The sequence below is a fragment of the Rhinolophus sinicus genome, chromosome 5, assembly GCF_057876585.1.
Source record: "Rhinolophus sinicus isolate RSI-liver-muscle chromosome 5, RSI-T2T, whole genome shotgun sequence".
In the NCBI taxonomy this organism is placed as follows: domain Eukaryota; kingdom Metazoa; phylum Chordata; class Mammalia; order Chiroptera; family Rhinolophidae; genus Rhinolophus; species Rhinolophus sinicus.
Genome location: NC_142505.1, coordinates 43,833,031 through 43,844,023, shown reverse-complemented (window position 1 = coordinate 43,844,023; position 10,993 = coordinate 43,833,031). Strand labels below are relative to the sequence as shown.

Genomic DNA, 10,993 nt, shown 5'->3' with positions numbered 1-10,993 from the left:
TATCGATGTCCACCTTAAGTATTCTCTAATCCGTAAGTTTGTGGCTACAGCTACACTGCCCATAGTGACATTTTAAATTACATAAAATTAGAAATTCAGTTCTTTAGTCATATTCCCAGTGCTCAACAGTAGCATATGGTTAGTGGCTACCATACTGGACAGCAAAGATGTAGAACATTTCCATTGTTGCAGAAGGTTCTAATGGATAGTGCTAATCTAGAGCACTAGCAAGCATACAAAGAACTGTCTGAGACCAACAATCATCCTTTACAAAGACATCTCCATGCCATTCACTCCATTTTATTTAGGGTTGGCTAGACATCAAAGAATACACTAGCTTAGTGGTACAAGACTCAACAAGAGCCTGTGCTCAGCATAGTTAGGAGAATTTAAACAAGCAATGACAAGGACGTGAGAAGTGCTATGATTCAACCTGCTATGGGATCAGGAGAAAGCACTGCTAACATTTTTATAGGGGATTCTGGCTTATAGGACAGTATCATCACAGAGATGATATTTGAGTCTGAAGTCTTGAAGGGTAAGGAGCATCAAGGGTAGCATTCCAGAAGTAAACACCCTACAAAGCGGTATGACACTGTCACTACCATTTGGGTAAACAGTAATCAATGCAGTGTGACTTGAGTAGAGGTAGCGTTGATGTGTGGAAAACTGTGGCAAATAAACGTTAAAAACATGAGATTAGCCTGTTAGGGACCTCGTGAATCACATTAGTGATGATGTAATTCATCCTGTAAGTAGGAGCCAGTAAAGGAGTTCCACCAGTCATTTTCATGCTCTATCATGTTACGGCAACTGTCCATGCATCAGAAGAGGGTATCAGGGGAAGACACACTGATTTGGAGGCTGTTCGCATTATGGCAACTGAGCATTACTAACTGATGAGAACAGAAATGATGGGATGGATTGAGAGGTGTTTCAAAGGAGGTAAAAGGAGATGTTGCTGAACCTCAGGGCTAATTTTCAGTAACAGTAGTTAAGATCACCTGGACTGTGAAAAGCGTCAGGGGTAGACTTCCAGGTAAGGAGAAAAAAGATAAAAGTGAGGCCTCTGCTCAGGTTGAGTATCCATAATAGGTGGTGGAACCAAACTGTCTGGTTTCATGACTCACCGGCCTACCAAAAACAGGAGAGAGAGCCAACGGCATGTCTGGGGACTGGATGAGCAAGTACAACAAAATGGGCTCAAATGTATGAGTGAGAGTTGCTAAGATGCCTGACCTTGGGAATGCAAGGAAGGGAGCCTAAAATGTTAAGATTAAGGTTTAATCTGAGATGCTGTTCTTTGGGGGATTTTATTTTTAGCAAGGGTCTCAAAGGGATGAGTATAAAAACTCAGTCAGCCTTTAGTCTATCTCACTTTATCTCCAGGAAAAATGTTATAGAAAGGATGGCAAGTAGCAATAACACGCAGTCTCGCTGTACAAAAATCACCCCAAGGTGAACGCCTGGACTCCATTTCCCTCCTCCACTCCTATTATAATTACTCCGTGACACAAACTCAAGTCTGTGGGAAGAGAGAAATTAGGCTCACCCTCAAAATCTCACACCTGCTCAAACCCTTGCAGGACAACGCCCTGGCACCAAGTTAAACCTGGCCAAGAATCCGGCCCACAATCTAGAAGGAGCGACTCGACAAGGAGGCAATGACGCGATCGCGGGGGAGGGAGGGATTCTTCTAGGCCCAGGGCGGTCCTTAGGAAACAGGAGGCAACAGAGAACTCCCATAAAGGTATTGCGGCACTCCCCTCCCCCTGCCTAGAAGGGTGCGGCCTTCTCTCCGCCTCCTCTACTGCGGCTCCTTCAGGATAGGACCTCGCGCCGATTTTCGGAGAACATGCGCCTCCCACCCACAAACCAGCAGGACCGACCCCGCTTCTTTCCCCACCCCCACGGGTCGGAGCAGATCGGGCCTGTCTAGCTTTTCAGGCGGCGGGCGCCTGGGGCGGAGCCGCGGTCACCACCACCCAGAAGCCTCGGCCTAGCAGCCCGCCCCCACCTCCAGCGCGCGCTTCCTGCCACGTTGCGCAGGGGCGCAGGGCCAGACACTGCGGCGCTGGGCCTCGGGGAGGATCGTACCAACGACCGCCTCTCCGCCACCCCCGCCGACCTGCGCAGTGGTTTGGCTCTTTTGGGACCCGAGCCAATAGCAAGGGGCTGTTCCCCGGGTCTCAGCAACCAATCAAATGCCGAAACCGAGGAGGCGGCGAGTAAACCGACTCCCTCAAAGGGGAGGGTGGCGGGACGCCAAAGCAGGAGCCACTTTCACTGACCCTCCTCTCCCCCTCACCTCCCCCCGCGAGAGGCCGACCGCGCCCGCCGATCCAACTCTCCCCACCTACCTACCCGCCCCATCCAGGGAGCAATGCGAATCCCTAAGCGGCTGCGCACTCCCGAGGCTGTAACTGACAGGCCCTTTACTCCAACCAGAATACGCCATTTGTGTTTTCACACACGGCGGGAGGAGAAGCGGCCAATCAGTGACAAGACCTAAGCCGGAAGCGGTCCTCCCTCTGCAGGAGAAATGGCTCCGTCCGGATTTGAGCCCTTTCCGCTCCTTCTCCCTCCCCCTCCGGTTGCCGCCGGGTGGGCGGCATTCCCGCCTTCCTCTGACCTCTTCTTTCCCTTCCAGCGTAACAAACGTTATACTCCCGACTTGCCGGGGGAGGCGATCCCCAGTAACCGGTCACACCACCTGGGTCACCATTCTCCCCGCCGCATCCAGAGGACCTCCCCCCACCAGAGTTCCGCTCCCCTACCTAGCCGAGGCTCTCTGAGGAGCCGGAGCCCCAGAGCACAGCCTCTTCTCTAGGCGGCCCCGGCGGCTTCCGCTGATTGGCGGCGAACTGGCCAATGGGTGCGGGGCGGTGGGCGGAGAGGCCAATGGCGCGGCGAGAGGGGGCGTGTCCCGAGTGCCCCTGGCGCCGGCGCTGGGAATCCCCGTGCGGTCAGTGGCGTTTCCGCTCGGGCAGCGGGCTGAGTGAGCTGCTGCTGCCGCTGCCGCCGCCGCCGCCGCTGCCGCCGCCGCCGTCGGGGGAGGGGCGGCCGCCGCCCGCCTGCGCTCAGAGACTCACGCAGCCCCAGTCCCGCCAGTCGGCCAACACAGTAGTGCCGGCCCCCCTCCTCCCCTGGCCCTTCCCCCTCCCCGCCTTTGCTCGCTCCGCCTTTCTGCCCCCACCCCCACCTCACGGGCACGGGCCATTCCCGGCCAGGAAACGCCGTGGCGCCGCGTTGGGCCTAACTCGAGTCCTGCTGCCTCCCGGGAGTGCCGTGCGCCGCAGCCCGGGCCTAGGCCCCGGCAGCGCCTGGGACAAGGTAAGGGTCCGACAGAAAAGAGGGACCTACCCTCACGACCGGGCCCCGGGGGAGGGAAGGGTCACCTCCTCCGTCTCCCCGCGCTCGTTCTTGGGATGTGGGCCTGACTCTTCCCAGGCTCCTAGCAGGAGGATGCTGCCCCTTCTCGCCCCCCTCGCCACTCCCCATACACCGTTACATTTCTCTTTCCCAGGAAGAGAGGCCCCGTCCGTAATCTAGTCGACCCCACGACCCTTTTCATGTCTTTCCTGGGTCAGGACGCTTCCCCTCCCCCCACGTCTCTACACCTCCTTTCCTGGGAACTGCCTACTCCACGTTTACCTTTGACTTGAGGATAGGCGCCTCGCTACTCTCCTCTCAAAATACACAGGCATACTTTTTTTCCCTCCCCTAACCCCCACCCCCACCCTCGTTCGCGCGGCCTGGTGACAACTCTGATGGCTCTGGGGGCCTCGATCTCCCCTCCGTAATGTTCCTGGACGCCTTTCCTCTCGTTCTTGGGTCCCCATCTCACATGATTGCTACGTTTCCCACACTAGGGACATTACCTTCGCCACCCCTACTTCACATTCTTGGGTTCTCAGTGGCGTCTGCCCCAGTATCTCTAAAATAGCCCTATTGAATTTGTAGGGTTTGAGCTTGGAGTTGAGCCAGATTGTGTCGTTCTCCCTGCCTTGGGCGTGGAAAGCGATCGTTGGAGAACGTCTTTAAAGGCAGAAAATTTTACCCTTTATGCATTCCCATTCTCTCTGCGTGGAAGCCAGGGATGCGAAGTGAATGGCGGTGAGAAAAAGCCCTGGTTTTTAAGTAGGTGAATCGCGTGAGAGGGAAAGTTTAACTGTTGGGAAAGCCCCTTCTATGCTAATTTATTCTATAGAGCTCTTTTGCTCGTCTCACTTCTTAGGAATAACTGGTCTTTCCCTTGGATACTGATGCTGCAGCCAGCTCTGCTGGTCTGGGTCAGGAGTGCGTGTATGACCTGCATTTTCTGCTTTCTCATGTTACTTGTGCAATGTGTTCACCAGTAATTCATTTCTTGCCCAGATCTCTGGGGTTTCATGGGGCTTTGTCTACACTTTAGTTCATTTCTCCAATTTTTCCCGTGCTCATAGTACTGAAAGAATCCCCAAATTCTCTGCGAATTTCCTTCATCCCTTGACTAAACAAGTTGCTTTTAAATGACTTATTTGTAACCAAGGTCATATTTACATTTTTTTGTTGGGCAGATGTTACATAGCTATACTTTTGATTGAGGAGGGTCCAGCTGAGTTGAGTGTTACGCTTTTCAGGAGAATGTTTGTGTACCCCCTATTTGGGACGATTTCTTGGTGGTTAATTTTATATTATTAATGTTTTTAGGTCCCTCAGAAAAAAGTTGCAAGTTGAAATTTTAGATGTGTGGAATCTGACCTAGGACTAAAGCAGAGAATATTTACACAGAGGTTTCTGGGCCTCTTGGAGGACACAGGAAAAATTTTTTTATTGGATTTCTTCCAGTTTTCTCAGGAGGATCATTAGTTTTCTTCTATAGCCAAAAATTCTGGCCGGTTATGGGATTAGAGTCTTTAAGGTTTACTCAGACTGTCATTAAGATAGAAAAATGAATTATGTCCTTTGGTAGGGCAAGACAAGGCTCTGTCTCTAGCTGCAAATTTAAATTTGACTATAAAGAGTGCTTGGAAAATTGGCCTTTTAAAGACTAAAGCTTAATCTTCACTCCTAAATTGCTGGTTTAATTAAAATGGATATCTGAAATTTGGTATTGATTTTTCTAATAAAAAGCCCTTGGTTTAAAACAAACAGGTGACCTTAGGATTTTTTTTTTCTAAAAGCATAATTCAAGCCCTTCTGGCAGGGAGCATTGGTCCAAAAAAAAACACAAAACTGTAAAGAGTGGGGGTGGGGTAAGGAGAAGGTTGTTCCTTTGGGTTGGATCACAGGGGTGAGTATACAAGGCAGCAGCAGCTGCTGGCTCTGGAGCTCTGGTTGCTACGTGAGAAGCTTGAGTAGTGCTGGCTGCTGTCTCCAGGGAAGGACAGCAGTGCAGCGTCCATTAATGCTGTTGGCTGCAGGGAGCTGCACTTAGGCAATGGCTGCTTCAGGACTAAGAAGAAACCTTGCTTTCCTGGGAATTTTCACTGCTGAGCTGGTTTGCATTTTATTGGTGGGGAGATGAGAATTAGCAATTCACAACCTACCCATTTATGGATATCAGCATCTGGAAACTGGATTATAGTTAAAGACTTTCTTCTTTTTTGGTTTTTGTTTTTTGGGCAGATTTTTGGTTTTTATATGCAGATTTGTGCTTGGCTAGGACTGAAAGTTCCATTAGAGTTAATTTTTCAATCCATTTAAAACCAAAGTAATAAGAATTTAAGAATCTTCCTGAGAACCAAAAGGGGAAAAATATCAGTTCTTTTTCTGCAACTGACGTCTTTTCCTCCAACTCTTTAATCATTGATTCAATTTTAACATTTTGTTGTCTCTTTCCTTTCAGTTGTTAGGCCATATTTACCTTACTGAATAGATGTTTTTGTTAAACATTTTACTAAATTTAGAATCTTAAACTAAAAAGGACTGCCCTTTCAGAATGATTTGTAAATATGAATCTCAAGTATTTTCTTAATTTCTATATTGGTAATAGACTTCTCCAGGTTAGATTATTTATTTGCTGTTTGACCTATAAAATGGATTCATTATATATTGGATATAGTCTTATTACAAGATCACAAGGATATATGTTTGACCGTGATCCATCTGAAATATAGGACAGACCAGAAGGAATATTCAGAAATTGAGTAAGTCTAGTGTACAGGATACTTGAGAAGATGGTCCCTGAGCCCCTATGTGGTCTCCCCTCCCCCCACAGCTCCTGCACATTGGGAAGCTCTCTGATTAAGCAGAACAGTTTGAGTATGGAAGTACTTGAAGGAGAACCACCGTCCAAATACACCACAGATTACATGCAATATTTAACAGATACATTTTCTCCCTCCCCCAAGACTCTTGAATCCTATTTTTTTCCCTCAAAATTTTCATGTGTTCAGTTTTGTGTAAATGTATTTAAATCCCACAATCATCTGTAACACTTTGTAGCATGACTCTGGTATTTGTAGCAGGTAACCAGAAAGAATGGAAATGAGTTTTGTCATTCACAAATGTGGCTTGCATTGTGTCTCAGCGATACATGCTGACTAATGAAACAACCTTTCGTGGATAATATTTTAGGTGGTTCTAACTCTCATTACTGTCATATATAAAAGATGCCATAAAACAAACCAGGTAAATGATGGTTTCACTCATAGTGGCTGTTTTACATTTTAGATACGTATGTTTTTTAGTTTAAGTTATTTTATAATATGCTGTTTTTAGTATAAGTTACCTTATAAAATAATTGCTTTTCCCCTTGTATTTGCTGTTGTTTGGAACCCCTTGTGATCTTGATGTAATCCTTTTCTGAAAGATCATAGAGGCCCTTTTCATAGGATTTATTTAACCAGTATGCTTGAAAATTTATCATCTGATACTGTTTTGTGCCCAGGAAATTCAGTACTTTCTGAAGTTATTCTGGATTTCCTGGGGGAGAGTGGCTATTTAATTTTTGCCTTTAGACGGGAAGATAATATAGGGCAAAATGCAGATGTGCAGACAAACACTTTTACTTTATCCTCTTACTGTTGAAATAACTTAGGAAACATTAGGCCATAGTCAACAACAGTCAATGATTGTTGGATACATCTTAATGAGAAATTGGATCATGAATAGAATAAAATTTTCTTAGAACTTCCGGTTCCATTCTTGTGATTTGTCAGTTTAATTTGAAGCTAAAAGGCCTAGCAGTGAATTTTACTTAAAATTGTTCCAGGTATTGAAAACTAAAATTCTTGATAGGGACATCTTACAACAAAACTTACTTTGACTGCAAAATGTATAATAGTGTATATTTTAATACAACTGGTAGTTATTTGTAATTTAATTAACATCCTTTCAGGGGCACTCCTTAAAAAAAATATAAGTGTAATGTACCTATGAGAAAGTTATTGGTACCATTCCTTACTGCCAAAAATTCCAAAATATGTGGTAAAATGGTATTTTTAACCTTTCACTTGATGCGATGATTGATTTGTGATAAAGCTTCAGGGAAGTTCATGAAAGGTGAGAGAATATAATTTCTTTCACTTATTAATACATATTTTGTTAAGTCAGGTAGTTGTATGAAAACTTTCCTGTTGTACAGTCAAGTCTAAATTGAGTAAAAGATATCCAAGAACTTAGGGGGCTGTTGGAAAGCACCATTTTAGAGAATTCTCTTATTCTGACAAAACATATTCAAACTCTTAACACTTTATGAAGGGAACTATGAGATATAATAAAGAAACAATGCAACTAAATCTCCGTCTACTTTATAGGAGCCCTCACTGAGCAAGGAATTTATAATCCCACCCTTCCTCAGTTTTTCCATCATACTGATTTTGTTTGCTGAATACCTCAGGGAGAAATGTAAGGGTCACATTAAGTATCTTTGATGTAAAGGCAGAAAAGGAATTTTCTGTTTATTGGAATAATGCCTTAGTATTTTTAAAATACTTAAGATTATTGGCCAGTTTTGCCTTGTTTATTCAACTGTTGATTTGGTCTGACTGCCTTCTCTTCTGTGGTCTTCTGTCTTTGTACTATGAGAATTCTCCGAGTTTTGATGGCAAACTAAAGTAATAAGCATCGTTTCCTTAGCCATGTTAGTTATGTGTATATACCCAGAGCTGGGAATACTCCTTGGCCCATGTTGTGAATCACAAAAAAAGTGGAGGATATGGGAATTTATACAGAAATTGTTTCTATCTGGGGAATCAAGTTTTTGATGTACTACCTAATTGAGGGAAAATGCCGAATTCTTTGCTCTTCTGTTTGAAAAATAAATGAAAGCATGGGAGGAGCCTGAGATCTTTGCAACAGGATTTGATCTGAGTAGAAAAGGAAGATTTTTGTTTCAAATTGCCAGCTGCTTATGTCAGACTGACTCCCTTATTATGCCTCTAGTTGGCCTGTCAATATGGCCAAACAGCTAGATAAGTGCAGGGCAGGACAAAGGGCTCTTTGCGCAGCAGGGAGGCAGTGTTGGTGGGGGAGGGGCAGGAGGTAGGAAAGACAGGAGTGGAAGGTTCTTTTCCCTGGGAGATTATTCACTTTGGCATACAATTAAAGATATCATTTGTAGTTCTCACTGAAGCATTGAATTTGTGTCAACCATATACCGTTAACCTGAAATTTTGTATATCCCTGAATATCTGGTAGGGACGCATCCATTCCTCCAAGAAAAACTAAAACACTGAAGCTTTATATAGGTTAAAAGAAAATAAATTCCATGCTCTCCACACTCTTAAATACAAGTCACCCTTTGAGTAGACCAGTTCTAGAGCATCTGACAGCACATTTCTCATTAAGAAATTGAAAAGAATATTATTCTATCTGAATAAAACGTTTTAACACATGTATTGTTTTTATTTGGGTTGGGATTAAAGCATATGCTATCTGAATAAAACATTTTAACACATACGTTGTCTTTATTTGGTTTGGGATTAGACCAGATTAGGTAGAATAATTTGTTTCCCTTTGTGAAATAGTTGGATATTGTTAGGTCCAGATTTTATATCAGTAGCAGAGAGCACCCTCTAGCATTCATGTGTTGGTTTGCCATCATGTAAAATGCTAACTGAAAAAAGGCTACTTACTGTTTCAGTCTCATCCCTACTTCCTGGAGAACCTGATATTCCCTGGAGATTACTCCCTCCCCCACATTTTAGGGTTGGGGCAACCTTGTTTGTTACACTTGTGCTCAGCTCCCAAATGAAAGTGGGGCAGTTGCACCCATATTATTAGAATTAATATGAATCATAGAGTTGGAAGAGATATATGGGTTATCTGGTCCTTTAAGCAAAATCATAATGAAGTATTTCAAAGTTTGGTCCCCTATGGAAGTTTTCATTAAAATGTTAAAAGTATCAGTGTCCCGAACAGTATTTTTCGTTACTTTTCAGTAAATGTCAAGTAAAATGTGTGTGCTAGTTTTTTTTTAAAAAAGAAACCATACTATTAAAGAATTGCATTCACAGATTAGGTAGTAATTATTTGGATTGCAAAAGGATTCCTCCTTTATAAAGGAGTATTATGCTGAGGTTCTTTACAAGCCTTAATGTATTTTAAGAGAATGTGGTTTTTAGAAATGATTAGTTAGAACTCAGTTTTCCAAGTGTACATCTGTTGCTTGAATTGAGATACCACCTATATTGCAAGTTCTTAAACTAGCCTTCTATCCAGACTGCAAGAGACAGTAAAGAAACTGGAATGTTAAAGTTTGCTTATGGGTCTAGAGCTGTGGCTGTTAGCAAAGACGAGCAGTTTTAATAGAATACCTGAAAAACTGCTTTTAATGCACACTGTAATATTAAGCAAACCTAACCAAGTTTTGTGTCATTTACTATCTGTGTATAATTTGGGGCAGTAATGAAATACTTTGATCTGAAAAGGGAAATTGGATTAATTATCATTGCTGTTAGTTAGAACTTCATCAGTAATAGCAATAATATTAACAGGAAATTTAGTAGGCTATATTTTATATTACTATAGAATTTTAGAGTAGTCATTTCTTTATAATTTATCCACATGGATTATTTTCATAGATTTGTGGGACTAAAATAGAAGCCATCTAGTTCCAAACCTGGACTCCATTCCAGGCAGTTTACATGTACTAAGACCCACATTGTTAGCTCTAAGGTAAACATCGTTTTTGCACAGTCGTACACAACACACACACACACACACACACACACACACACCCTAAATAATTAGAAATCTCCATTGTGGCTTCTGCTCCTGTTACCTGAATCTTGCCAGAGGCCCTAAAAAGTTATTAGCAACAGTGTGTGTGTTGCGGGGGGGGGGGCACATTTTGATCCCATAGTTTTTGATAACTGCTTTGACTCCCCAAACAGCTAATGTCATTTTCAACGAGACTCAGCCAAGAATGGAGGTGAAACGCAGCACTGTACCTCATCTTGCCTTTGCAGCTGCTCCACCTTATTTCCTGCTATTATTATCCCACAACGCCTCTCCCCAGCAAAAAAGAAAGTAGGACAAAGGGGGAAAATTAGACGGGCTAATATGATTTTTACTATGGTTATGGGTTTGTTTGTATGTACTTAAATACAAAGTTCATTTGTCCTATTCTTAAGTCAGTAGAAAAAGAGATTTTGTAACTTCAGTATCTTCTACTTTCTCTCTTGATAACCATTTCAGGTTCTCAGCTTTACAGAAAAATATTTTTAAGCATACTTAATTTTTCATTGGCTGTTCACACAGTCATTAACACCACCAGATGCCACTGCATTATTAGCTAAAAGAAAGGGAAAATCTCCTACGTAGATAATATCTGCAGTTTGTATTGGGAATTACTAACCTGTGTGGTTCAGATTTATGACTAAAATAAGGTTAAAAAAATCAGACCTTTGTTTTATGCTTACCCCTTTATCTTAGTGGACGTGAAATTAATAGTTCAAATACAAATTTTTCATTCTTCAGAATTTTTTCTTCAAGCTTCTTTTTCCCACAACACTCCCCTCCCCCAAAATACCAAGAAATTTTATTTTTATTGTTGTCTTCTGGT

General features: G+C 43.4%; 1 protein-coding gene across 17 annotated transcripts in view; it reads left to right on the top strand.

The window, feature by feature from the left end:
• Positions 1-2,973: 2,973 nt before the first annotated feature.
• SETD5 (SET domain containing 5) overlaps positions 2,974-10,993 on the top strand; it is a 74,334-nt gene continuing 66,314 nt past the window's right edge. For 11 of the 17 annotated variants that reach the window (XM_074313041.2, XM_074313043.2, XM_074313040.2 and 8 more), the window contains exon 1: positions 3,034-3,333. The gene's annotated coding sequence lies outside the window, so the exon portion shown is untranslated. Of the gene's footprint in view, positions 3,334-10,993 lie in introns of all 17 variants that reach the window. The other 6 variants (XM_019748270.3, XM_074313038.2, XM_088798438.1 and 3 more) reach the window with 3 other exon arrangements.